The sequence below is a fragment of the Canis lupus genome, chromosome 28 (genome assembly GCF_048164855.1).
Source record: "Canis lupus baileyi chromosome 28, mCanLup2.hap1, whole genome shotgun sequence".
NCBI classification, from domain to species: domain Eukaryota; kingdom Metazoa; phylum Chordata; class Mammalia; order Carnivora; family Canidae; genus Canis; species Canis lupus.
This window is the reverse complement of record NC_132865.1, coordinates 25,057,857-25,083,754: the sequence shown is the minus strand read 5'-3', so window position 1 is coordinate 25,083,754 and position 25,898 is coordinate 25,057,857. Positions and strand designations below refer to the sequence as shown.

Genomic DNA, 25,898 nt, shown 5'->3' with positions numbered 1-25,898 from the left:
ACACCCTGAGGGTAGGGCCCAGCAATCTGTGTTTTAACAAGATCCTGTGATTCTGATGGAATAAAGTTTGAGCACTATTGTTGCAGAGGGTTAAATTTGCTCCATGAAATATAATTAGGATTTGGTTAGTTAACTTGTGACTTGGAGCCTAGTTATGTCAGTAAACATTAACCTGAAGAATGTGCCTGGAAAATTCCTATTTTCACTCCACTCCTTCCCCCTCCTTTTTCTCCCCATTCAGTTTTTTCTGAAATGAGAGCTTGAAGGATCTTGGTCCACCAACGCTCTTAGAAACCTTCACTAATCCTTGAAATTATAATACAGTTGCTAATGGCTGTGACAAAATTGGCCTTTGGAAACGGTGAGTAGAATCAAAAGTTTATGAAATTCTCATCCTCCTCCCTTTAAAAATTCCTAAGTGGGATCCCTGGGTGGTGCAGCAGTTTAGCGCCTGCCTTTGGCCCATGGTGCAATCCTGGAGACCTGGGATCGAGTCCCACGTCGGGCTCCCGGTGCATGGAGCCTGCTTCTCCCTCTGCCTATGTCTCTGCCTCTCTCTCTCTGTCTCTCTCTCTGGGACTATCATAAATAAATAAATAAATAAAATTTAAAAATTCCTAAGTATCCTAGAATGTGTTCTTTGGCTAACATTTTTATAGCTGGGTATTTATTTCAGAAAGAAAGCATTGGAAAGAAAAATGGTTGTATTTGTATATGACTGCCTTTCCTTCCTACTTTGTTAGATGAAAATCAAGTATGTTTGGTTCCAAAATTTGGAGCATGAGGCCTTTGTGAGCCTCTTCCTTCTTACCACCAGAGAGCAGAAGGGATGCTACAGATGCTGGCAACCATTCCTTCTTGATGGAGAAAGAAGGTCATTGAGAGAGGGTACAAGAAAAATGATTATATGTTTCTACTTTCTGCTCTCTCCAGTGACAGACAGTCATGGCTCTTTTAATTCATTCCTTCATTACATTTGCAAATGGAAAAACATATTCCACAAAAAAAGTCTCTGCTTCTGGAAACATTCATTTCAGGGGGAAAAAAAAAAGGTATGAGGAAGCTTTATTTTGGGCAAATATATTCTCATTTTTCCAAGTTACACATTTATGTAGATTTGCAAAATAAATGAAAAAAAAATTTACTTTTATACACACAGAAAATTCATCCAAGGAATAGAAAATAATCCTTAACTTTGGAAACAAACAGATTTTGACAAAGGAGATATCACTTTGTATGTTTTACATTAGAGTTTTTATTTTGTAAACATGTACTAGTTTTTAGAGTTTTGCCTCACCCAGGGCAAATTAGCAATATAATTTGGAGAGGTGCCATTCCTGAAAGGCGGCAAACAATTTATGTTCTCTGAGAAATATGAGACCCACTTATTCTTCAAACAACCAAAGTGCTTGTGGGAAATTTGCTTCGTTTTCACTTATATCAATGTTTCTTTTACCTGGCTTTGAAATTCTTCAATAACTGCCTTCAACGAGTCTCAAATCCAGCTTGAACTATCATTGCCTCATTCAGCTGAGCATTAGAGCCAACAGGTTAAACCGGTCTCCCAGAATATGCCCATTCCCTGCCCTCCAAGTTTTAGCAGACTGAAATGAGCTCAGCAGGAGAGGCAAGGGTGGTCTCTGCTCAGCTGAAAAAGATTATTGTTTCCCTACCCTGCTTCTCCAGGGATATTATCCACCAATCCACCTTGAAATCCTAGAGACATTTCTACAAGGTTCATTACACCACGTCATTAAGCAACAGGTCCTGCTAGTTAAACCTTTAAAAAAAAATTGTAGCAGCAAGCCATAATTTTAGTAGCATTTCCTAATTCCAGGCTGTGACACCCGCGTGTGAACTTTTCACATTAAGACTGGTGGTATTGGAGAAAGAAAACTCTAAAGTTTTTGAAACCTTTTGACTGTCAATATTCGTGGGTAGGAGAAGCTGAAGAAGAAATCACTGTTCTGTAACTTAATATATGAATATGTTTTATTTTAAAAAGCTCTCCATGCTGAACGTTGTGGATATACATCTCATAGGGAGATAAGGTGAGATACCAGTCTTCAAAAAACTGCCAATGGGGTCAGAATGGAGGAGGTAAGCATGTAAAACAGTAACTAATTAGTTGGGAAGCAGGATGAAATAAGTGATAATATAAAGATTTAGGGTTAGAGCTAAGGGACCAAGGAGCCAGGAATCATCAACCATGGGCCCTGACTGGAAGGAGGTTCTAGGCAGCAGCACCAATGGTGTACAGACCCCAAGTTCAAATAAACACAGTGTAAGATGAGAAAGCAAGACTCAAAGGGAACCAATTCAATATTATACATGCAAGTCCTTGGCACATGGTTTCACTGATTGTTGCAAAGAGCAGTTGGCATTTGAACTGAGCTCTGAAGGATAAAACAATTTTAAAATGAAGAGAAGGGGGCAGCCCGGGTGGCTCATTAGTTTAGCGCCGCCTTCAGCCCAGGGTGTGATCCTGGGGACCCAGAATCGAGTCCCACATCGGGCTCCCTGCATAGAGCCTGCTTCTCCCTCTGCCTGTGTCACTGCCTCTCTCTCTCTGTCTCTCATGAATAAATAAATAAATAAATAAAACCTTAAAAATAAAATGAAGAGAAGGGTATTCCAGCTGAGGGAATAGCATGAGATGGAGAGTAGACAGTTTGAGGCTCAGGAGTGAGATGGAGGATTGAAGCGTTGAGAGTGTGCTCCAGATAAACTGCCTGGAGAGAGAAAACCGGATGTGGGAAGAATTTAGGTTAGACAAAGCACTGGGAGCCTTAGGTAACATGCCTTATTAGAGTTTGGAGCAAATGTAGAAGAGGTGGCTGGTTTACTGCCCCCTTCAGAGATATCTCTCCTCTGGTCCACCTAGCCTGATGAGAAATTACCAAAGGAGAATAAGAAAGCCAGCATGTTGCAACTAACAAGGACACTTCGAGTCTCCTTAGTGTTGTAATGGATTGTGAAATAATCCATCGCTTCTACCCACTTAGATCCCTCTCCTGCCAGTGCCACCCTCTCTTCTAAGGGTGGCAAAACCCATTGCACCATCTCATCATGTCTGACAACCTCCCTTCCAACCAGGTCAGAAGGCTACAGCCACCAAGCACCACAGAGGAAACTCAAGCGAGGGAATTATGTCAGAAAGTGGTGCACACTCTCCTGTAGAGGGAATGCCATGCTTTGCCCTTTAAGGAATTCTATGGAAAAGATGCATGTCAGCTGATGTATACAGATGGTGCCTGGTCCTCTGCAGGTCCTCAATAAATATATATATATATTTTTTTGGTCCTCAATAAATATTAAATTGAGTTTTAGTCGCTTATAAGTTATTGAAATAAACTGCCACTTTTTGTTGTGTGAGTCTTCATAAGTCAATTTTCTCAATAAGCGATATTAAGAACTTGAACAATTAGGGTGTTGTCAGTTTTTAGCCTAAATGCTCAAATTTACCCCTGCCTTCATTACCATTTTAGTATTATTTGAAAAATAAACACAAGATTTTTCCCAATTACAAACGTAGTATGTATATATTATATAGAATCTGGAAAGTATAAAACTCTCACTCTTTTAAAGTCCCCCCAATAAACAATAATGAGACTCACTGTATTAGTTTCCTACTGCTACTGTAACTAATTCCTACAGATTTAGTGCCTTAAAACAACTCAATTTATTGTATAGTTCTGGAGGTCAGAAATCTGATCCAAGTCTCAATGGCCTAAAGTCAAGGTGTCAGCAGGGCTGTGTTCATTCTGGAGGCTTTAGGGGAGAATCTATTGTTTTTCCTTGTCCAGCTCATCAAAGTAGCCTACATTCTTTGGCTTGTGGCTTCCTCCATCTTGAAAGCCAGCAACTTTGCATCTCTCTGATGACTCCTCCATACTCACTCTCCATACTCTGACTCTGTTCTGCCTTCCTCTTCCACTTTTAAGGACCCTTGTGATTACATTGGGCCTACCAGAACAACCCCGGATAATCACAGATAATCTATTCACTGATTAGCATTTGAAATCTTAATTCCTCTTACCATGTAAAGCAACATTCACGGATTCCAAGGATTAGGACATAGATATCTTTGGGGCTGGAGGAGTGTCATTATTCTATCATACTCAATTTCTGTTCAGTATCTGTAATCATAAACATAAAAAAAAGATGTATTTATTTGAGAGTGAGTAAGAGAGCATGAGTGGGGGGAGGGGCAGAGGGAGAGAATCTTCAAGCAGAATCCCCACTGAGCATACAGCCCAATGTGGGGGTGCCTGGGTGGTTCAGCCATTGGGCATCTATCTGCCTTTGGCTCAGGGCATGATCCTGGAGTCCTGGGATGGAGTCCCACATTGAGATCGTTATATGGAGCCTATTTCTCCCTTTTCCTGTGTCTCTGCCTCTCTCTCTCTGTCTCTCATGAATAAATAAATAAAATGTTAAAAAAAGAAAAAAATAGAGCCCAAAGTGGGGCTCCATCTCACTATCCATGAGATTATGACCTGTGTCAAAACCGAGAGTTGGCCCCCAGCTCTCCCAGAGCCACCCAGGCACCCCAGTAATCATAAACATTATAATTTCCTAATATTTGTCAAGTTCACATGTATGCAAATATGTACTCTATGTAATAGACTACTCCTCATTTTAAAATAATGTCATCTATGCTGGGAGTGAAGTTTTTTGAATAACTGTAGACCATGGTTTTAGTTTTCTGAATAACATGAAGGTCATTCTCTACTGGCTTATAATCAATAAAGCTACTTTGAATATAATAAGTGTACTGAAGAATCAGTAAAGAAGCCTCTGACTAATTCCCTTTTCTCCATTCAGAAGCCAGTGGCAGTGGAGGGAATGCATTAGTGTATGTTGACTTAGGAGTTGGTCGAATTTGGCAAGGAAGTTTTAAAACTTTCTTCCTGGGAGGAAGAGCTGTTCCAATAAAAACAGGATCTGTTGGCAGTAGTGAAACCTGGATGTGTTCACACTTACAACACAACCTTGTATTAAACATACTGAGCCTACTGAGTTCTGGGGAAAAGAAATTATTTATATATCCTAATAATTTGTGTCTGAATGGGCAACTATTTCCTTTCTCCTGCAGTGCTCTAAGATTACAAAATGTAAAGAATAGTACTCTTCATATCAGAGATTTTTCTGCTGGCAGTTACTTATGAGTCATCATCAAAGATTTTTATAGGATTGTCCTCACAGCCTATTCTCTAGGTAGAGAGCAGAATGCAGTATAGCAAATCATTTTTGAAAATAAAATTCAAAATGGCAATATCTGTTTGAGTAATCAAGTAAAAATCAAGAAAACCATTTGGAGTTTACTTTGAGTAACTTAATTATAACTGTGAAGGATATGCGTTTATTTATAGAGCACCTTCTGCCCAACGACTGTAAATCACTAAATTACTATGTTATCCCTTGAAAGACAAGTAGGAAGAGACATTTTGGTATCTGGTGATAAGGGATTTGATCTCTCATTCCAACTTCCCCTCTTTTCTCATCCCCCCAATTCCAAAGTGGTATAAGGATAAGCAGCAACTAAGGTCATATATGGGTGACAAATAATAGGAGGCCCTTGCTGGTTTTGTTGTTGTTGTTGTTTTAAAGATTTATTTATTTGAGAAGGAGAGTAAAAGAGAGCGTCCAAGTGCAGACAGGGGGATGGGGCAGTGATAAAGAAATCTCCAGACTTCCTGCTGAGCACCGAGCCAGCACCAGCTGCTTGATCATGACCTCAATCCAAATCAGGAGTCTGACTTATTAACCGACTGAGCCACCCAGGCACCCCAGGAGTCCCTTCCGGATTTACTCCACGTGTGACCTGGGGTCTCCCTGTCCCCTGAGGTTTAGAGAAAAATGCAATCAATCCCTCAGTTCCAAGGCTTGAGGCCGATTTCTCTAAATTCCTGGGCAGTTTACAGTCTCAAAGTCACCTCTAGCTCCACACTTTGGCTTCCTTACTTTGTGGGTCTCAAGGTCTCAGGTTGTGCTTCTGCCCCGGGGCGGGGGGGGGGGCACACGGACTCAGGGGGGCGTTCAGGCTCTTTCCCGGGTTCCCCAGGGCTCCCCCCGCCCCGCAAGCGCCACCCCCACAGCGCGGCCTGCGCCTTCAGTCGCCTCACCCAGACCCCGCCAAGGGAATTTGCACTCCGCCCCCCTCCCTCCTTCACCTGGTGCCCCAGTTTTAGGTCAACAGCGACTGGGCTCCTCCCTCTCAGAGGCTAAGCAAATTCCTCTCGTCTTATCACGCAGAACCAGAACCGGGCAGGGGTTTCTTTTGTTCCCTCAGCACCTTCCCAGCCCCGGGTGCTCACCTACTCCCCAAGGCCCCTCAGCTATTTCCTAAGAATTGTACCGCCAGCTCTTAAGATAAAACATAGAGGGTTGAAATTTTTATCATTCTAAAGCTCCAGTGTTTTCAGCCCAGAGAAGACCAATGCTTCTTTCATTCAGCGAATACTGTTCTGTGTTTTTATTTTATGCCAGGCATCATCACCAGAGCTGGGACCCCAGCCGGGGCTTAGACCCAGTCCTGGCCCCCACGGAGTTTGTTTAAAACCTCCCTCCTCCATAAGGCAAACAGTGTGTGAATAATTAACAACCCTGGTAAATACCACAAAGGAAAATCGCTGAGTATTATCTGGAAGGGCGTGGCTGTGGCAGAGAGGGGGCGAGAGCTAAGGGAAGTTTTCCCCTGATGACTTTTAATTTGCCCAGGATTAGAACAGGCTGTTTTACTCCTGGGCCAACGTTCTTCTCTCTGCAAACGCTGCTTCTGAAGACACAGCTGAGACAGGAAGGACGCCCTTGGTTAAGTTTCTGTCTTGAATTAACTAGTCAATTCAATAAACACTTACTGAGGGGGCTGGCATGTACCTGATATTGTGCTAACAGTGTAAGAATTTATGTATAGCCTAAGAGGGGTGACAGAAAAAAAAATACCCCAAACAAACGAAAACCACAAAGAATGGAGAATGTTTTCAGATAGTATGAAGTGCAGTAACTGAAAAACAATGGCAGGGTAGGCAGTGGTAAAGGAAGTGCAGAACCTAGACCGTGAGTGCCTCTAGCTAAAGGTGAGCTATGCTCAAAGTTCCTGAGGCAGAAAGAAACACATTATTGGCTTGTTTGACCAGGGAGAAAATTCTAGAACATCTAGAAAATCTAGAACAAATGAGAGGAAGAGGGGTAGGAGGTTCTTGGTGTAGAGCCAGAACCCAGCTTACCCAGAGTTTTATAGGCTGTGGAAAGAGTTAAGGTCTTTCCCTCTGCCCAAGAGCCCAGGAGTAAAATGTAAGGGAGTGACTTGCCCGATTTGTATTGCAAGAGATGGTTCCAGGTACAGGATAGAGAATAAATTGTTTATCACCTTTTTATGATAACCCCAAACATTTATTTGAGACAGGGAGACTTCATGAAAGGAACCCACGAAAGACTGCTTTACTGTTGCCTCTATTCTTGCTAGGATCTACACCCCCACCTCACATGTGCCTTATATAACAGATAATGTATGTTTTCCTTGTAAAGGTCAAGGAGTTAATGATTTCCTTGGAGTCTTCCAGCACAACAGAGAACATCTAAGTGACCTGGAGGGGTCCTCATGAACTGAATGTTTTCTAAGACTAATGACTCACCAAGAGCCCTGGCTCTAGGGCATATGTGACTAATGGGGGACACCTAAACATTTGTCTTTGTTCCTGGATGCCTGTGAAGACATGTGCACTGGACCACAATCCTCAATAAAAACCCCAGATCCTAAGCAAAGACAAACTCACTCTCCTTCTCAAGTCTGCCAGATGCTCTGTTACTGCACTCTCTCTTGGTCTTCAATAAACTCTATTCTCCCTTCCTCTTGGCTCACAATCAGTTTCTACCCTGTGTAAAGCCAAGGACCCTCTTGGTTCGTCCTGTTGTAACTCTCTCTGGATCCTCGGACCCAGCCAGCCTGCATCGTATTGATGCAGAATTCGTTAAATTGTGATATATACATATAATGGAATATTATGAAGGGCTAAAAATGGTGATATGTCTATTATTGGCATGGAAAGATGTCTACATTATAGTAACTGGGGAAAATAATTAGGTTATAGTACAATGACCATATGAGCTTTAAAAAGTCTGAAAACCAAAAATGTTTGTATTATTTATCTCCAAGTGATGACAATATGAAATGTTTTCTCTTCATTTTTGCTTACCTATATTTTCTAGTTTTTCTACCAGAGTAATGAAAAAAGACAGATAAAAATCAGTTCATGAGAGAGAAGATTAGAATGTGGCCTGATAGAGAAAACATTTAAATACAGTAATGTGGCATTTTCATTTATGGAGAATTATATTTATAGCTTACTTCAAAACATGAATACTTCGTAGCACATTTCAAATGTTATTCCATAAAATTTATGATGAAAGACTAGAAGTGTGATCACAGATATTATTCCTTAAAATTAAAGTTCACAGTATTTCTCCTTTCCCTGCATGCATCATTGTCTTTGATCATACATTTTCTCAGACCCAATGTGAAGTTTTTCCCCCACTTGAGTGACAATTTTAGGGAGTGCTTCTGACTGTGTTGCCTTGCTTTATTTTTTAATTTGGAATTAGAAAATAGTTCTATCATTGTCCCACTTAAAATGTCCAATAAAAACAATTTGAAAAATAGGTAACTACAACTCATTGAAATATATCTGAGCTCCTTGATACCTTTCATGAGTTTTTCCTCTATTTTTGCTCTGAAAGTTGCATAATTTGAGACTTCTTTTTGTTCAATGTTTACATAATTGGGTGATGTTTTAAGTCCCTCAAATATTAGCTATTTAATAACAGTAGCACACCCAAATGTTGACGGGCCGGTATTTATGATTTTCTGACAGTAGCAGTGTGGGGTTAAGTTTCCTGCAATCTTGGTCTTTCTGAACTCTCTTTGTTAATTTCAAAGGATTCCTGAATTTTACATTTCATATCATGTTTTACAATAGTAGATTGCTGTGAATGTAATCAGGTTTTTTACTTAAATGCTTGTAAAAACTGAAGGTTATTTTTCTTGTTATTCATTCCTGTCTTTTTTTTTTTTAATAATCCGAATTTTATTTTATTTTTTTTATTTTTTATGATAGTCACAGAGAGAGAGAGAGAGAGGCAGAGACATAGGCGGAGGGAGAAGCAGGCTCCATGCACTGGGAGCCCGATGTGGGATTCGATCCCGGTCTCCAGGATGTGCCCTGGGCCAAAGGCAGGCGCCAAACTGCTGCGCCACCCAGGGATCCCTCATTCCTGTCTTTTTGAAGTGATTTTCGGTCATTGTGGTATAAAGTAACTTGGATTTCCTAGGTTCTCCAGTGATTTGTGTCTGTAATAATTTAAAATATACTACGTGGAAGATACCTTATTAATTGTGCTAAAGGAAAAGTGCAAGTAAATAGCTATTTTAATAGCTAGACATCTTTAATGCTTTCAGATTCAGTAGCTGTAGAGATACCCCTTCATTAGACCAAAGTGTTGGTAAGTAGAGGTCCTTGGTGGCAGTTTCTGAAAAATGTTTTATAACATTTGTAACAACTTTGCTTTATTATAGTTTATGTAGGCTATCATACTCTGAAAACAGCTTTTTTTTTTTTTAAAGCAAAACCATGTGCTATTGGTAGAGCAAAGGTATATTTCAATTTATATGATCATAGTGATGAATTCAAATTTAGTGGAGTATGAATTAATCATAGCCATGAGATTTTACCACTACCTTTTAATTTTTTTCTTTTTTCTTTTCTTTTCTTTTCTTTTCTTTTCTTTTCTTTTTTTTTTAGAGAGAGAGAGAGAGGAAGAGAGCCTGGGGTGGGAGCAGAGGGAGAGGGAGACAGAGACTCTCCTCAAGTAGACTCCATGCCCCATGGGAAGCCTGATGCAAGGGTTGATCTCAAGACCCTGAGATCATGACCTGAGCTGAAATCAAGAGTCACATGCTTAACCACCCAGGGGCCCGAAACATGTTACTTTTTAAACAACCTCATTTAATGAAAACTATATTACAAGGTTACCTAGCCACAAGGTTACCTAGCCACGGAAATGCTGTACCTTTGGTTTATCTCAGAATCTAAGTCACCACTAGCATTTTTGTAAAGTTTTACGGTTTTCAAAGTCATTTCACATATATAATGGATACAATGTGTCCTTAAACTTTAGGTGGTAGACATGTAAAATAATAATAATACACAGCATTTATTATCTCATGAAGCCTAACTTCTCAGCAGCCATAGTTAAAGACCAGGTGACAGACTTGCTAACCTTGAACTTGTTCATGACCAAAGCAACAACTTAACAGTTTTTTAGTCCAGTCAGCATCAAATACCTTCTATTTGTAGGCACCAGCACAGAACTTGAGGAATGTGATTAAAATTAACTCCTGCTTTCAAGAGGCTTGCAATAAAATAATTTTTAATCAACTAATCACAATATGAATTAGAATGGCAAATATTCAATAGAGGCACATTTATGGAAATAAAAGAAAATGAGTTTTAACAAGAAAGATCAAGGAAAACTTTTCAAAGTAGTGGTATTTGATCCATGTCTTATTAAAACACACACACACACAGATACACACCCCTACCAGAATCATCATTCAAAGAAATCTGCTTAGGAGACTTTTCATTCCAATGAATTGGTTGGTGATCAAGATATTCTAGAAATCCCCTATAGATGCCCTGAGTCACAGGATAATCAACTCCATTTCATTGTAGTCATACTTAGTTTCAGTACGCTGCCCACTGGCCAGCTCAAGCAGATAACCAGTTATTTCTCTGAAGGGAGAAATATTATCTGGAGCCCAGGATACCTTGGCCTCTCCCATTTCTTTGTGGTTTGAAGAGAAAGGAAGGATATTTCTGGGAATTTATAGACCTTTCTGTAACAGAGTTTTGTTTTGTCTGCCATTGAGCCTACATGACCTGTGGAAGGTGAGAAACAGTTGCTGGCATGAAAGAGGCAAGCTTATCTTCAGTGGAAATATTTAGTCCTCAACAAGATAAGGATGTTCAGCAACATGTAAGTGGAGATTTCTATCATTTCCTCTAAACTTTGCTTCATATAAAAGGGTATCTGTTTTTATTTTGTGTACAATTAAAACAAATGAGTTTTCTCAGAGAAGCATTTGTTGAAATTTGGAAACTGGGATATAGCATAAGTCACCTAATCTTCATGTCAGATGCTGTGCATCTTACCATGCCGCCAGGGATGGAAAAAAAAAATTTTCCCCCTTGTTTGTGGCTACTAATCCTAACAAGACCAAAGGTACAGGGAACATCTGAAATTATTTGGAATTACACTGCAATTTTGTATAATGTCCAAACTTAGAATAGGAAAGGTAGAAGAGAGTATATTAAAAAGTAGGTAAATAAAGAAAGAAGGATGAGTTAAGCAGTGGAGGAAGAGAGGAGAGAGGAAAAACTATTGTAAATGGAAGAAATAGGCTCATATTGAAGATGCTACACATCTATCACTGCTTTTAAATATGCTAACTTACACAGAACTTTTGAGGTTCCCCGTACTTTTGTGAATGGGATTTGAACAGAAACTCACAATGGGGGAAATTTCTTGGGATAGCATTTTTTTAAGTGGGTTTTGAGCCCTATATTCTTGAAGAAGGCAGGCCCTTGGATCAAATTTGATGGTTTCTATTTGACGATAATCTTCTAAAATGTTAACGTGAGCATATTATGAAACGCTAGATGACTATAACAGAATATTGTCTAATAGTTTCATGACAATATTTAGTTTTATCTTTACTATTGGGTAGGTGTAAAATAGCATTGAGTTACTCTAATTCTCATGGGGCTGATGATAAGAGTAGTGGTTAGCTTAATAAATAATGTATTCGTACTAAATTGCCAAGTAAAGGCCAAATGAGTTATTCTGTGCTTGTAAGAAGAATAATGTCTGGCCAGAGAAAAGTAGTGGGAAAACAGAGTCATCTGAGGGGAGGCATATTTAGATAGTGGCACAGGAACCCAAGAGAGCCCATCTTAGTTGTGGGCACCACTGTCTCATTGCAAATGGCAATTTGGTTTCAGAAAAAGAGATAATCACATTGTTAATTTGAGTTTTATTCATTTTTCTGGTTTTGTAATTTGAATTTGTAAGTTTATTTTGTAAGTTTATTTTGGACTTAAAATTATATGAAGGTCAAAAAAATTATATGAAGCCCCCCAAAATTATATGAAGCCCATAAGTGTAAGATATTTGTAATTTGTTTTAAGTTTATACATGTTTAAATAATAGCATAGTAAACACATATTAAGGCCAGTGTGAGACTGAAGGAGTCATTTTAATTTTTAAATTTATTTTATTTATTTTTTTAAGTTTTAATTTTAATTCCAGTTAACATGTGGTGTTATATTAGTTTCAGGTGTACAATATAGTGATTGAACAATTCCATATACGTGAGGAGTCTTATTTTTAAAAGAGGTCTGTTTACTACTCAGGTTTGAGAAATGAAGTTCTAAACTGTAATAAGTGCAGTATTATGCTAATATTATGGCTAAATAATATCAAACCATGAACCAATAATATTAAACTGTAACATTCTGTGAAACTTGAATCATGTTTGACTATTGGCTTATTACTGTTCATTCATAGGTGCTGCATATTCATCTCCAGTTACTCCTTTCAGAGCAATGGGTTTTAGTATCTTTGCTTTCATTTTTTCATTTTTTCTTTTTCTTCTCCTAGTAGGTCTAAAAACAATTTTTTAGTGATAAAAAGCATTGGCCATTTAATATATGGAATTATTGAATCACTATATTGTACACCTGAAACTAATATAACACTGTATCTTAATTATACTGGAATTAAAATAAGAAGAAAGGCATTGACCATTTAAAATGTTTATTCATTAGAAGACACAGTTTAAAGGAAAACTCGACTATAAGTGGACTCATTCTATAACATCTACCAAATGGTTGGAGATGCTGGCAAGTGACACTGTGTATGCTCCCCCTCCACCTTGATAGCACCAACAAGAGCAAAAGTCTGAGTGTTCTAGCTAGCCCACTGCTTCAGGGAGCCTTGGTCCCCTAGCTCACTGCAGCCTCAGCTGTCCCCCGAAATGGCCACCCACCCATGACCACTGGAACTCTAGTCATCTGACCAAGGTGGCTTCAGAGAGACACACACTAGAATATACCCCGGGATGAGCCCACTACAGCTCTAGCCATCCCACCAAGGCAGCCCAAATACAATGTGTCCCAGAACCCACAGCTTACACCCTCTACAGCCCCAGTCAGCTAGTCAAAACTGCCAAGCACATCAAGTCTCCACAGGGGACATTCCTATACAAAGTTATTCCTTCAAGACTGGGAGAAGTAGCTGTTTCACCTAATTCATAGAAACAAACACAGAACATCACACAAAATGAGGAGATAGAGGAATACGTGCCAATGAAAGAAAAAGACAAAACTTTGGAAAAAGAGCTAAATAAAATGGAATTAAGCAATCTATATAAGTTAAATATGATGGCCATAAAAATGCTGACTAGACTTGAGACAAGAGTTGATAAATTCAGTGAGAACTTTGAGAGATAATATAAACAATATTTATATTATATAAACAAACCAATCAGAGTTGAAAAATAAATGAAACAAGAAATATGCTAGAGGGAATAACAGCACATTAGATAATGCAGAGTAACAGATCAGTGATTCTGAAGACAGGGTAATAGAAAGTACCCAAGATGAACAGCAAAAAGAAAAAAAAGGATTAATATAAAAGAGGAGAGGTTAGAAAAAAAAGAAAAGAAAAGAAAAGAAAAGAAAAGAAAAGAAAAAAAAGGAGAAAACTGTCACTAACCTCATGGGGGATTTGCAGAAAACCATTTAGCCCACCTTAAGCAAAAGGTAGATTTCCTCATTGTTTTCATAAGCTCATTGTAATAAAAGAAATCTAATTCAGCATTATTGTGCTACCTCAAAGGTAAAATGTTTTAAGGTATTTTTTTGGTCCTGAGTTCACATAGTGTTTGAAATGTCTTTCAATTGGAATTGTTTTTTAAATCATTGGGGAGAATCTTATTTTAAACGTTTTACACTTGTATTTTAATCTCAGAAGAATAAGTGATTAGAAAGTGATCAATTCTTGTTCTGTAGTATTGAACATATAATTAAATCATTGTTTGCCATAAACAAGGTCGGGTTTTTAAAAAGGAAACTCTAGGGCTTGGCTTTGCTCTTGGTTAATAAAGGCTGACAAATCAAAAAAAAAAAAAAAAAAAAAAAGAGGAGAGGTTAAGGGACTTCTGAGATAATATCAAGCATACTAGCATTTGCATTAAAGAGGCCCCAGAAGGAGACGAGAGAAAGTGGCAGAAAACTTATTTGAATAGTAGCTGATAACTTCCCTAACCTGGGAAAGAAAGCAGACCTAATCCAGAAAGCACAGAGAACCCCAAACAAGATGCACACAAGGACACCCAAACAAAGATGTGTAATAGTTAAAATGCCAAAGTTTAAAGATAAAGAAAAAATCTTAAAAGCTGTAAGAGAAAAGCAACTAGTTCTGTACAAGGGGAAAAAACAACAGCAACAACAAAAATCCCATAAGGTGATAAGTTGATTTTGTAGCCGATACTATGCAATTAAGAAAGAAGTGGAATGATATATATGAAGTGCTGAAAGTAAAAAATCTATACCCCAGAATACTCTACACAGGGCAAAACTATCATTTCAAATTAAAAGGAGAGATATAATTTCCCAGACAAACAAAAGTTAAAGTTAATTGCTAAACAGGCCTTACAAGAAATGTTAAAGGAATTTCTTGAAGAGGAAAAGGCCATAACTAGAAGAAAATTGTGAAAAGAAAAAAAAACTGATTTACTGATAAAAGCAAATCTATAGAAATAGATCAATAACTTAGAAAGCTAGTATGAAGGTTAAAAGACAAAAGTAGTAAAATCAAATATATATTAAAAATTAGTTAAGGGACTCAAAAAATAAGCAATGTAATATCATATATCTAAAATGTGTATCTGAGGAGGAGTAAAAATGTAGTGCTTTTAGAATGTGTGTGAACTTAGAGACCATCAAAAAAAAAAAACAGAGGAAGGAAAATTTCAAATTTCAATTTATGAGGTCAGCATTACATTGGTACTAAAGGTAAACAAGACACCACACACAAAAAAAAATACAGGCCAATATCCTTGATGGACATAGATACAAAAATCCTCAACTAAAAAGTAGCAAACTGAACTCAACAATACATTAAAAGGATCACTCACCACAATCAAGAGAGATTTATTCCAAGGATATAAGGATGCTTCAATATATGCAAAATCAACATCATATACCATATTAACAAAATGAAGGATAAAAATCATATGGTCATCTCAATAGATGCAGAAAAAGCATATGTCAAAATTCGACTTCCATTTATAATAAAAACTCAACAAGCTGGGTTGAGCAGGAACATAATAAAGCATATATGACCAACCCACAGCTAACCTGATAATGGTAAAAAATGGAGAACTTTTCCTTTAAGATCAGGAACAAGACAAAGGTGCCCACTCTTGCCACTTTTATTCAGCATAGAACTAGAAGTCCTAGTAATAGCAATCAGAGAAAAAATAGAGTCCAAATTGGTAAGGAAGGAATAAAACTGTTACTATTTGCAGATGACATGAGACTACATAAAGAATCCTAAAAACTCCACCAGAACACTAATAGAATAAATGAATTCAGTAAAGTCACAGGTTGTAAAATAAATATACTGAAGTCTATTATGTTTCTATATACTAAAAACAGAAGCAGAAAGAGAAATTAAGAAAACAATCCTATTTACAATTGCATCAAAAAGAATAAAATACCTAGGAATAAATTAAACAACAAGGTAAAAGAGCTGTACTCTGAAAATGATAAGACATTGATGAAAGAACTTGAAGATGGCACAAAAGATATACAATGCTTATGGATAGAAGAATATTGCTAACTATCCATACGTATATGGTCAAGTAATCTATGACAAAAAGGGCAAAAATACATAATGGAGAAAAGGCAGTATCTTCAATAAGTGATGCTGAGAAAACTGAATGGCCATATGTAAAAGAATGAAGCTGAACCACTTACTCCATACAGAAAAAACTCAAAATGGATTAACGGCCTAAATGTGTGACCTGAAACCATAAAACTCCTTAAAAAAAAAAAAAAAAAAAAAGCCATAGGCAGTAATCTCTTGGACACTGACTTTAGCAACATTTTTCTGAATATGTTTCCTGAGGCAAGGAAAACAAAAGCAAAAATAAACTATTGGAACTCCATCAAACTAAAATTCTTTTGCACAACAAAGGAAACCATCAACAAAACAAAAAGACAACCTACTGAATGGGAGAAGATCTTTGCAAATGATATATTTCATTAGGGGTTAAATTCCAGAATAAGGAACTCCTATAAGCTAATACCAAAAAACCAGTCTGATTAAAAAATGGCAGAAGACTTGAATAAACACTTTTGTATAAGACATCCAGAAGGTCAACAGACACATGAATGGATACTTAACATCACTAATCACTAGTGAAATGCAGATCAAGAACACAATGAAAGATCTCTACACCTGTCAGAATTGCTAGTATCAAAAAGACTAGAAATAACAAGTGTTCGTGATCTATAGAAGGAAGGGAACTCTCACGCATTGTTGGTGGGGATGTAAATTAGTGTAGCAACTATGGAAAACAGTATGGAAGTTCCTCAAAAAATTAAAAATAGAAATACCATATGATTTAGCAATTTCACTTCTGGGTGAAATTTTACCCCTAAAAAAGGAAAACATTATTTTGAAAGGATGTATATGCCCCTTTGTTCATTGAAGCATTATTTACAATAGTCAAGGTAAGGAAGTAACTTAAAGAATGAATGGGAAAAAAAAAGAATAAATGGATAAAGATGTGGTATATATACACACAATGAAGTATTACTTAGCCGTAAAAAGGAATGAAATTTTGCCATTTGTGAACCTGGATGGATGGACCTAGAGGGTATTAAGCTTAAGGAAAGCAGTCAGACAGAGAAAGACAAATGCTGTATTATTTCTCTTATATGAAAAATATAAAAAAACAAATGAACAAACAAAAGCAGAAAGACTCCTATTCAATGAACAGACTCGTGGTTGCCAGATAAGAGGGCAGGTGGGGGAATGGGGAAAATAGGTGAAGGTGATTAAGAACTACAAACTTCTAGCTATAAAATAAAGAAGTTGCAGGCATGAAAAGTACAGCATAGGGAATATAGTCAATAATATTTAATAACCTTGTATGGTAATAGATGGTAACTACACTTAACATGGTGAGTACTGTATAATGTATAAAATTATCAAATTTCTATTTCATATAGCCAAAGACTAATACAACATTGTATGTCAACTATACTCTAGTAAAAAAAATTGTCCCTTATTTCAATAATATTTATTAAATGGAAAATATTGCCAGGCATAATTATTATATAATTACCCTCAACCACTGAGCCACCCAGGTTCCCCTATTTTCTCTTATAATTTCTTAACATTTTCTTTTTTCTAGCTTACTTGATTGTAAGAATACAGTATATAATACATGTAACACACAAAGTATGTGTTAACTAGGTTATTGGTAAGGCTTTTTTCAATAGTAGGGTATTAGTAGTTAAGTTTTGGGGAGTCAAAAGTTACATGCAGATTTTTAACTATGTGAGTTTTGGTGCCCCTAGCCCCCAAGTTGTTTAAGCATCAACTGTATAAATATAAATAAAGTAAATAAAATGTATTTATATATGTAAACTAATTATTATAGGTTGATCAGTAGAGAGCTAAGACATGGTTATCAGCTTCAAGAAGCTCAAAATCTAGTAGGGGAGTTAAAGATGAAAGCATAAAATATAAAAATGTAGAAATAATTGCTATTATATATGTATGAATTGAAACAAAGAGGAGATACAACCTAACTTTGCCTAAAGGAGGAGAAATGGAATTCATTTCTATTAGGACTTATTATTCTCTGTGTTATAAATTAGAATTTTCAGATTCCAGAGTAAGAGAAGAACATCTGTGTAGGGTTTTTTCCCCCCTAGCTTTGAGATATTGGGGACATCTAACATATGTAAGATGTACAATGTGATGATTTCATACACATGTATATTACAAAATGATTACCACAATAAGGTTAGTTAACACCTCCATCCTGGGTAGAGTTTTAAAAATTTATCTTAGTAAGGAAACTGGCCTGCAATAATGTGGAGAGTGTGATACAAGAATTTGCTACACATGATAATAATTGCATAATGCCCAAGGAAATGTTGAAATGGCTCATTTACATAAACTGTAGTTGAATGGTAGCATATGTAAATAGAATATAATGAATAGTATAATGCACTAGACATATACATCATTTATTTCATTCATTCATTTGAAAAACTGTACCTTTTATGTGCGAGATATAGCATAGGTACTAATGAGAAAACAAAAACTAATAAGGTATCTTTCTTGCCTCAAGATTTGTTTTTTAGATTGTATTCATTTATTCATGAGAGACAGAGGGGCGGAGAGAGAGAGAGAGACAGAGACAGAGACAGAGACAGAGGGAGAAGCAGGCTCCCTGCAGGGAGCTGGATGCAGGACTCCACCCCAGGCCCTTGGGATCAGGCCCTGAGCTGAAGGCAGACACTCAACCACTGAGCCACCCAGGCATCCCTTTCAAGATTTTTATAACCTAGTAATAGGAGTAAAATATACTTAAGTGACTACAATCCACACTAGTTTGTGCTAAGGGTCTGGAGAACTGTATAACCAAGTATTAGAAAGTTCAGAGAAAATGCTTAATTTGGGTAAGACAGGGGACTTCTTGGGAGAACATGGCTGTGACTTGGTTTATAGGGATAGGTAGAAGTTTTGTAGATGGCTATTATGGAGAATGGGTGAGTGTCCCAAACATAAGAACACTTTGAATCACATGAGCACATCTGTAGAGATGGGAAAGGGCAAGTACTATTTCAGGAACAGAACATAGTTTTTTTTTTTTATAATAAATTTATTTTTTATTGGTGTTCAATTTGCCAACATACAGAATAACACCCAGTGCTCATCCTGTCAAGTGCCCCCCTCAATGCCCGTCACCCATTGACCCCCCCCCTTCCACCACCCCTAGTTCGTTTCCCAGAGTTAGGAGTCTTTATGTTCTGTCTCCCTCCCTTTCTGATATTTCCTACCCATTTATTCTCCCTTCCCTTCTATTCCCTTTCACTATTATTTATATTCCCCAAATGAATGAGAACATATAATATTTGTCCTTCTCCGATTGACTCATTTCACTCAACATACTATCCTCCAGTTCCATCCACATTGAAGCAAATGGTGGGTATTTGTAATTTCTTTTTTTTTTTTTTGATTTTTATTTATTTATGATAGTCACACAGAGAGGGAGAGAGGCAGAGACACAGGCAGAGGGAGAAGCAGGCTCCATGCACCGGGAGCCCGATGTGGGATTCGATCCCGGATCTCCAGGATCGTGCTTTGGGCCAAAGGCAGGCGCCAAACCGCTGTGCCACCCAGGGATCCCGGTATTTGTCATTTCTAATGGCTGAGTAATATTCCATTGTATACATAAACCACATCTAGGAACAGAACATAGTTTAGCTTGGTTTGAGTATAAAGTACATACAGCAAAGTTGTGGGAGACAATTTTTGAACAATTAATTAGCAATAAGTCATAGGGCCTGAATCTTGGGCAAAAAGACAATTTTACAAACATTTGTTAAGGGCTTATAACATCTCAAGCATTGGGAATGCAAAGATGAATGAATTCTTTGCCTGCAGGAACTCAGACACACCATCCCTGATGCCTTGGAGATAGGAATAGGGCAGGGATTATAAAACATGAGGGTATCTGCGATGAAGAAGATATGTGCAAAGGACTATGGGAACAATTACCTCTCACTGGGCCAGTCAGGGAAAACACTAGGGAAGAGATAATATTGTAACTGTGGCTTGATAACTGAGTCTGAAAAAACAAGAACATAATGTTTCTTCTGCTTAAGAAGGCCCAGAGATGTGAAAAAGCTGATTTAGTCAAAGAGCAACATGTGGTCCCATGTGACTCAAGGGGCCAGAGTTAGAAGTTAAGGCTGGAGAGGAAGGCTGGGGTCAAAATGAGAAGGACCTTGTAGGTTGTGGTAAGGAAGCCAGACTTAAGTTTTCAGTGATTTTCAAACATTTGGTGTTTTCTTTTTTTTTTTTAAAGATTTCATTTATTTATTCATAAAAGACATAGAGATAGAGGCAGAGACATAGCAGAGGGAGAAGCAGGCTCCCTGAAGGAGCCCAATGTGGGACCTGGGATCACGCCGTGAGCCAAAGGCAGACACTCAACCACTGAGCCACCCAGGTGTCCCTCAAACATTTGGTTTTGTGGCACACCTTCAAATACTAGAATTTTTAGCAGGACAACGGAAAGGAAATGCTAAACAAGCCAGCAGCAATTACAGTACAAGCAATAGTATACAGTTTCACAGTGTCTATAAAGCATCCATAGTTACCTCACTATTTGCTAGGTTGACGCTCAGCAGCCTTTTGGTTTGTTTGTTTTTTGAATAGAGCTGTTTACTCCCAGACATATGCCCTTGAACCTTGGGAGGAGATGTTCTCACAAGCTCCAATAAGCATGAGGTAGTTCCCCTGGTATATACTTGATGTGACTCTTAGCCTCTTCCCTCTTATTTGTAGCAAGTTGCTTTCTACTTAACACCCGCAAGTCACTCAGATCAGCATTCTTATAGAAATGACTGTTAAAAGTTTTGATCTTGGCAAAATGGAATTTTACCTATTGATCAGAAGGTGGTTGTATGTTTGCAAAGCATGCAAAGTATAGGGACAAAGTGCTGTGTCTTACCAGATGCAAACCATTGGCATAGGCAGTAGGAAGTCCTGAGAGACCTTTAAGGAGGTGGATCCTACAACCAAAGTGATGATAAGGGCAGGTTAGTTACACTGCCATGTGCAAAACTGGTTAGAGGAAGGAGAGGCTGGGAGCTGGAAACCTGGCCTTAAGGCCAGGACTAGGATCAGAGATAGGATGCCAGTAGAAAGGGAGATTAGGAGCCATTTTATTAAGAAAATACAGGACTTGGCAATTGATTGGGTGGAGAAGGAGTGTCATGAAAAACAATCAAAGATGGTCCTGATGTTTTATACCTAAGGAACAGAATATTGGTGCATTAACAGAAATAGGATAGCAGGAATAACAGCTACTTGGGATGGGATTACATGAGAAATGTAGCTCAGGGTAATTGAGAGTTTTTAACTTAATTAATTTTTTGAGTGAGAGCACATGAGAGCACACGTGACCAAGTGCAGGCGGGGGCAGGGAGAGGGAGGGGCAGAGGGTGGGAATCCTAAGCAGGTTCCATGCAGTGAAGAGCCTACGTGGGGTTTGATCTCATGATCAGGGTAATTGAGGTTTTTTGTTTTGTTTTTTAAAGATTTTATTTATTTATCTGAGAGAGAGATTGAGAGAGATCAGAAGCAGGAGGGAGGGAGTAATGGGTAGAGGGAGAAGCAGACATCCTGCTGAGCAGGGAGCCAAATGCTGGACTCAATCCCAGAACCCAGGGATCATGAGCTGAGCCAAGGGCAGATGTTTAGCCATCTGAGCCACCCAGGCACCCCAGGGTAATTGAGTTTTAAATGGTAGTTAAAAATTAGCCAAGATTAATGATGTCTTTCAGAAGACATCATTCTTATCATTCTAGTAAATACCTGGGGAAAGTAAATATTGCCCAATATAGCAATTCAGTGCTTTTTGGCCTATTAGCATTTCATACATAATTCTTGTGTTGTTCTTTTTTTTTTTTAAGGTTTTATTATGTAATGTCTACACCCAATATGGGGCTCAAACTTAACAACTCCGAGGTCAAAAGTCACATGTTCTATCAACTGAGCCAGCTAGGCACCCCTATAACTCCCTTTAAATGCGATTTTCTTTGTAATGGCTGATTTACCTATAATTTCCTATAGAATCCATTAATATAAAAATATTCCCAACCCTTATAAGTCTTAAGAAATATTCTGGAAAGTGGGGATGTTCTCAACTACTTGCCAATCTAGGGATTTCAGGAAGCCTAATTCTTTTGACAAACAGGTCTATAAGGTTGTTTCTGTGACCCCTACCTTTCTATCCTGGGGTGGGGCATATGCAAAAATCCGCAGAGAAGTACCACCCTGTAGTAGGTAACCTTTAAGCAGAATAGTAACTAGGTGACTAATTTTTGAGCCCTGTTACTTTACTAAAAATAAGGAAGTTAAGAAAAACCTTTTTGTTAGTTATTTCCCCAATTTGAAAAGGCAAAAGGCATGTCCCCAGAAAAACCCGAAGCCACAATTTAGTAAACCCAAGCTCAAACTCGAGTGACTATATTTAAAAAAAGGTTTTTCTCAAGATGCATAACCCAGAATCAGGAACCTCAGATTTACTTAGGGTCCCCTCAGATTGTCAGGGGTCCTCATCTTATTACCCAGGTACACAGGAGGGCACGGGGGAGGATTTCATTGGGATTCATACCACTAGATCAGTTTGCAGCACAGAACATATCAAAACACACATCCTTGACAGTCTGGAATCCTACCCATATTTCCTGGAGGAGCTGTCAGTGGGGACCTTCCAGGGTGAGCAGTTTGGAGCCTCAAAGGGGCCTGCCCTGCAGAATGGGGAAAGGTAGAGGGAAAGAGGGAGTGTGAGACAGGTGATTTCCCTCCTGAGTTGTTTTTGTTTTTCAGCAACAGCATTTCCCCTCTTTCATCCACAGCTGAATCTAGAGTTCTCTAATTATTAAAGGCTAGTGGTTCAACATAGTTTCATTTCTCCTGGTCCCTGAGCTATCATGAAGGTGTTGACGGAGTGAGTTATAATTGGCACAAGAAATTTTAAAGTAGACGGCACCAGGCTATTCTAGTTTTGCAGTAAAAAGGGCAGGTGGGTGCCATTGGTGACTTGCACCTTTCCCACTCCTCAGTGTCAATAGCAGAAGCAGTACTGGACATGTGGGTAAAGCTCTTGGGGATTAGCTACCCTCCTCCCAGAGCCCCAGAATACAGATCAAGCATTCTGGTTTGAGGCACAATAAAAGTTAGGACAATGTATATTAGCCTTTTCTTCAAATGTTAGGAGACTCATCTTCCCTCTCTTACGTTGCTTTAATGGTATTTCCATGGGGCTAGTTTCCCACTTTCAAATGTAAATTAAAATTAAGGAATGTAGATTAAGACTGAATAACATGTGCAATGTTCTTTCAAGCCATTGAAATTTTGGAATATTTTAGCAAAACATCTGGCTGATGTTTTGTTTTTGTTTTGTTTTTTACCTTTCCACACAGATGGAGGCCTAGAACCAGAGTGTAACATGATTGGTGTTGCTTGGAGCACAGACCTGTATGGCTGTAACCTCAGTGTGACCTCACAGGTTACCGTGCCTTTAGGGACTAAGGGGCTGAATCTGACTCCTACCTCTAACAGGGGTCCATTTTCAGCAGGAACTCAGCCCTGCACACAGGGTATCTGAAAAATAAGTCATCTTTTTTTTTTAAGATTTGAGAGAGAGTGAGAGCAAGAATACAAGTAGGGGGTAGGAGCAGAGAGAAGGAGAAGCAGATTCTGCACTGAGCAGGGAGGGACCCCAATGTGGGTCTCAATCCCAGGACCCTGGGATCATGACCTGAGCTGAAGGCAGATGCTTCACCGACCGAGCCACCCAGGCGCATGCCCTGAAAGATGCAGGTTTCATTAATATAAATCTGATCTCAAATATTTGAGGCTTTGAATTTTCAGTTCTTAATTTAAGTACAAACATTTGACTAGTTTTGAATTGAGTAAAGTATGTGTTTCTTGTGTAGCTTATTTGTGGGAGTAGTTCTAGCTTCCATCTTGTTATGTGAACCTGTTGCCTTTAGCTAGAGAGTTGCCTGTTTTATAATCCTTCTGGGGCTAACCGCTACTTCTATTTGCTATTTAGCATTTTCTCCATTTCTCTTGTGATCTCATAACCAAGTAAGATTATATTTATTCATTTATTTTTCAGCTTATTAATATACTGCAATGCCTCCTGGCTTCAAAAAAATGATAAAATCACTGAGAACAATAGTTGATAATTAATGAAGGCTTATACCCCTGCCCACCCCCCCCCCCCCAGCTTACAAAATTCAGACAAGAATCTTATTCAAAAATCTTGAAATGTGGACTCAACCTTCAATCCTTAAGAACAGAAAATAAATTCCTTGGGCTAAAGAATGCTTTAAAAATGGATTAAAAAAAAAAAGCCTAGGAATTGTTAATAGGATCATGCGGCTAAATTAGCTGACAAAAACAAAGACTGGAGGAGACTAATACTGTCACTCAGATCCTCCCAGGTCTTTAGAGCATTACTTGTTTCAAGAACACTTATCTCTGACATGAAAAAACAGTCTCGTTTTGTCTGTTCTATTTAAATGGGTCCATCTTTGATTAGGGGAAAATGAAGCAGCTATCAGAGCAGACAACTTTACTGAACTGGAAATATTTCCTTTTTTGACATTTTTCTTAACATCTCCGATGTACCATAACCCATGCTCTTGTGTAATAACATCACATTCTATTTGACCAAATATTGCAGGATCACAGATATAAGAGGCCACAAACCCTGTCTGGAGAGATGGAGAATTATCAAAGTCTGTGCAGAATCTGGGATTGTACCCTTCTTGCAAGCTAACAAGGGAGTCTGATACTGTCGCATGTGTTTTGATGGAAGATAGGAGACTCCTAGGTCAGAGACAAATGACTGAATCACTCATAGCACATGAGTAGCACCAGCCTGATGTCAACACCAGTCCCCAAGCCCCTTTCTCCCAGTCCATGGGGCATTCAGAAGGGCTTAGATGAATGCCTGCATATCCTATGAGTTATATGATAGGCAAGGTATCCAGAGCTAAGGAATTTGCCATTTTTACAGTGAGAGGCAAGCAAGATGCCACTCCAACTCTCAAAATTGCTCTCGGCAAATAAAACACTGAGAAATGGCTAGGATAAAGAGTAGTCAGGGCTTTGCATTCCTAGCATCGTTGGCAAGAAGGTGGAGAAATGGAGTTCAGGACCCAAAATGGATTATTTTTTCCAGTAGAAACTTCACTGAGAAGATGATATTTAGGCTGGGATGAATAGATACTTGGTGAGGACAAGAAGGACCCATTCTAGTTAGTGAGAACATTATTTGCCAAGGCCCTGAGGCATGAGAGACACAGAGATGTTTTAGGAACAGTGAAGAGTCTGGCATGCCTGGGACAGTGGTGATAAGGCTAAATAAATAGACTGGCATCCAGTCATTGAGGGTTTTGCATGCCATTGAGATTATGGAGCTTGGCTTTTCATTTTATTTTAACCTAACAAATTTCAGAGCATTTTGAGCAAAAGTATGACATGATTGAATTTTATTTTCTATTATCTGGTGATAATGTGGAGCATACTGAAATTGGAGAGAAGTTATGTGTGCATTTTATCAAAAAGCTCTGGAACAGCTCACTTCTTTTAGGTCCTTTATTCCCCCTCTTACCCCTTTTTCCTAAAGCTTTGCTACTTTATCCTACCCTGTGTCCCATTCTCACTTTCAAGAACCTCACATACTCACTGTCATGCCTGGCAGTTAGCTCCCTTCAGCTCACATTGCATATGCTCAGAAATTGGCTGGTAGGAATATTTCCATTTGATGCACTGAATTTTACAATACTTTTAGAGTTGTAAACATGTTATTTCCTGGGACTTCATCCACATTTGTTTTTTATTCATGTCAATATTCTAAGAAGAATTTTTACTTGGCAGAATTTATAAATTCAAAATCTAAAAGGTAAATTGGAACATTCAGTTTATTAAAATAACAAAAA

General features: G+C 38.3%; 1 long non-coding RNA gene across 3 annotated transcripts in view; it reads left to right on the top strand.

The window, feature by feature from the left end:
- The first annotated feature begins 226 nt into the window (after nucleotides 1-226).
- The window catches only part of LOC140620301 (uncharacterized), a 106,374-nt gene continuing 80,702 nt past the window's right edge, over nucleotides 227-25,898 (top strand). For all 3 annotated transcript variants that reach the window (XR_012020081.1, XR_012020080.1, XR_012020079.1), the window contains exons 1-3: nucleotides 227-361; nucleotides 2,006-2,100; nucleotides 10,931-11,037. This is a non-coding gene — a long non-coding RNA (uncharacterized lncRNA). The remainder of the gene's footprint in view (nucleotides 362-2,005; nucleotides 2,101-10,930; nucleotides 11,038-25,898) is intronic.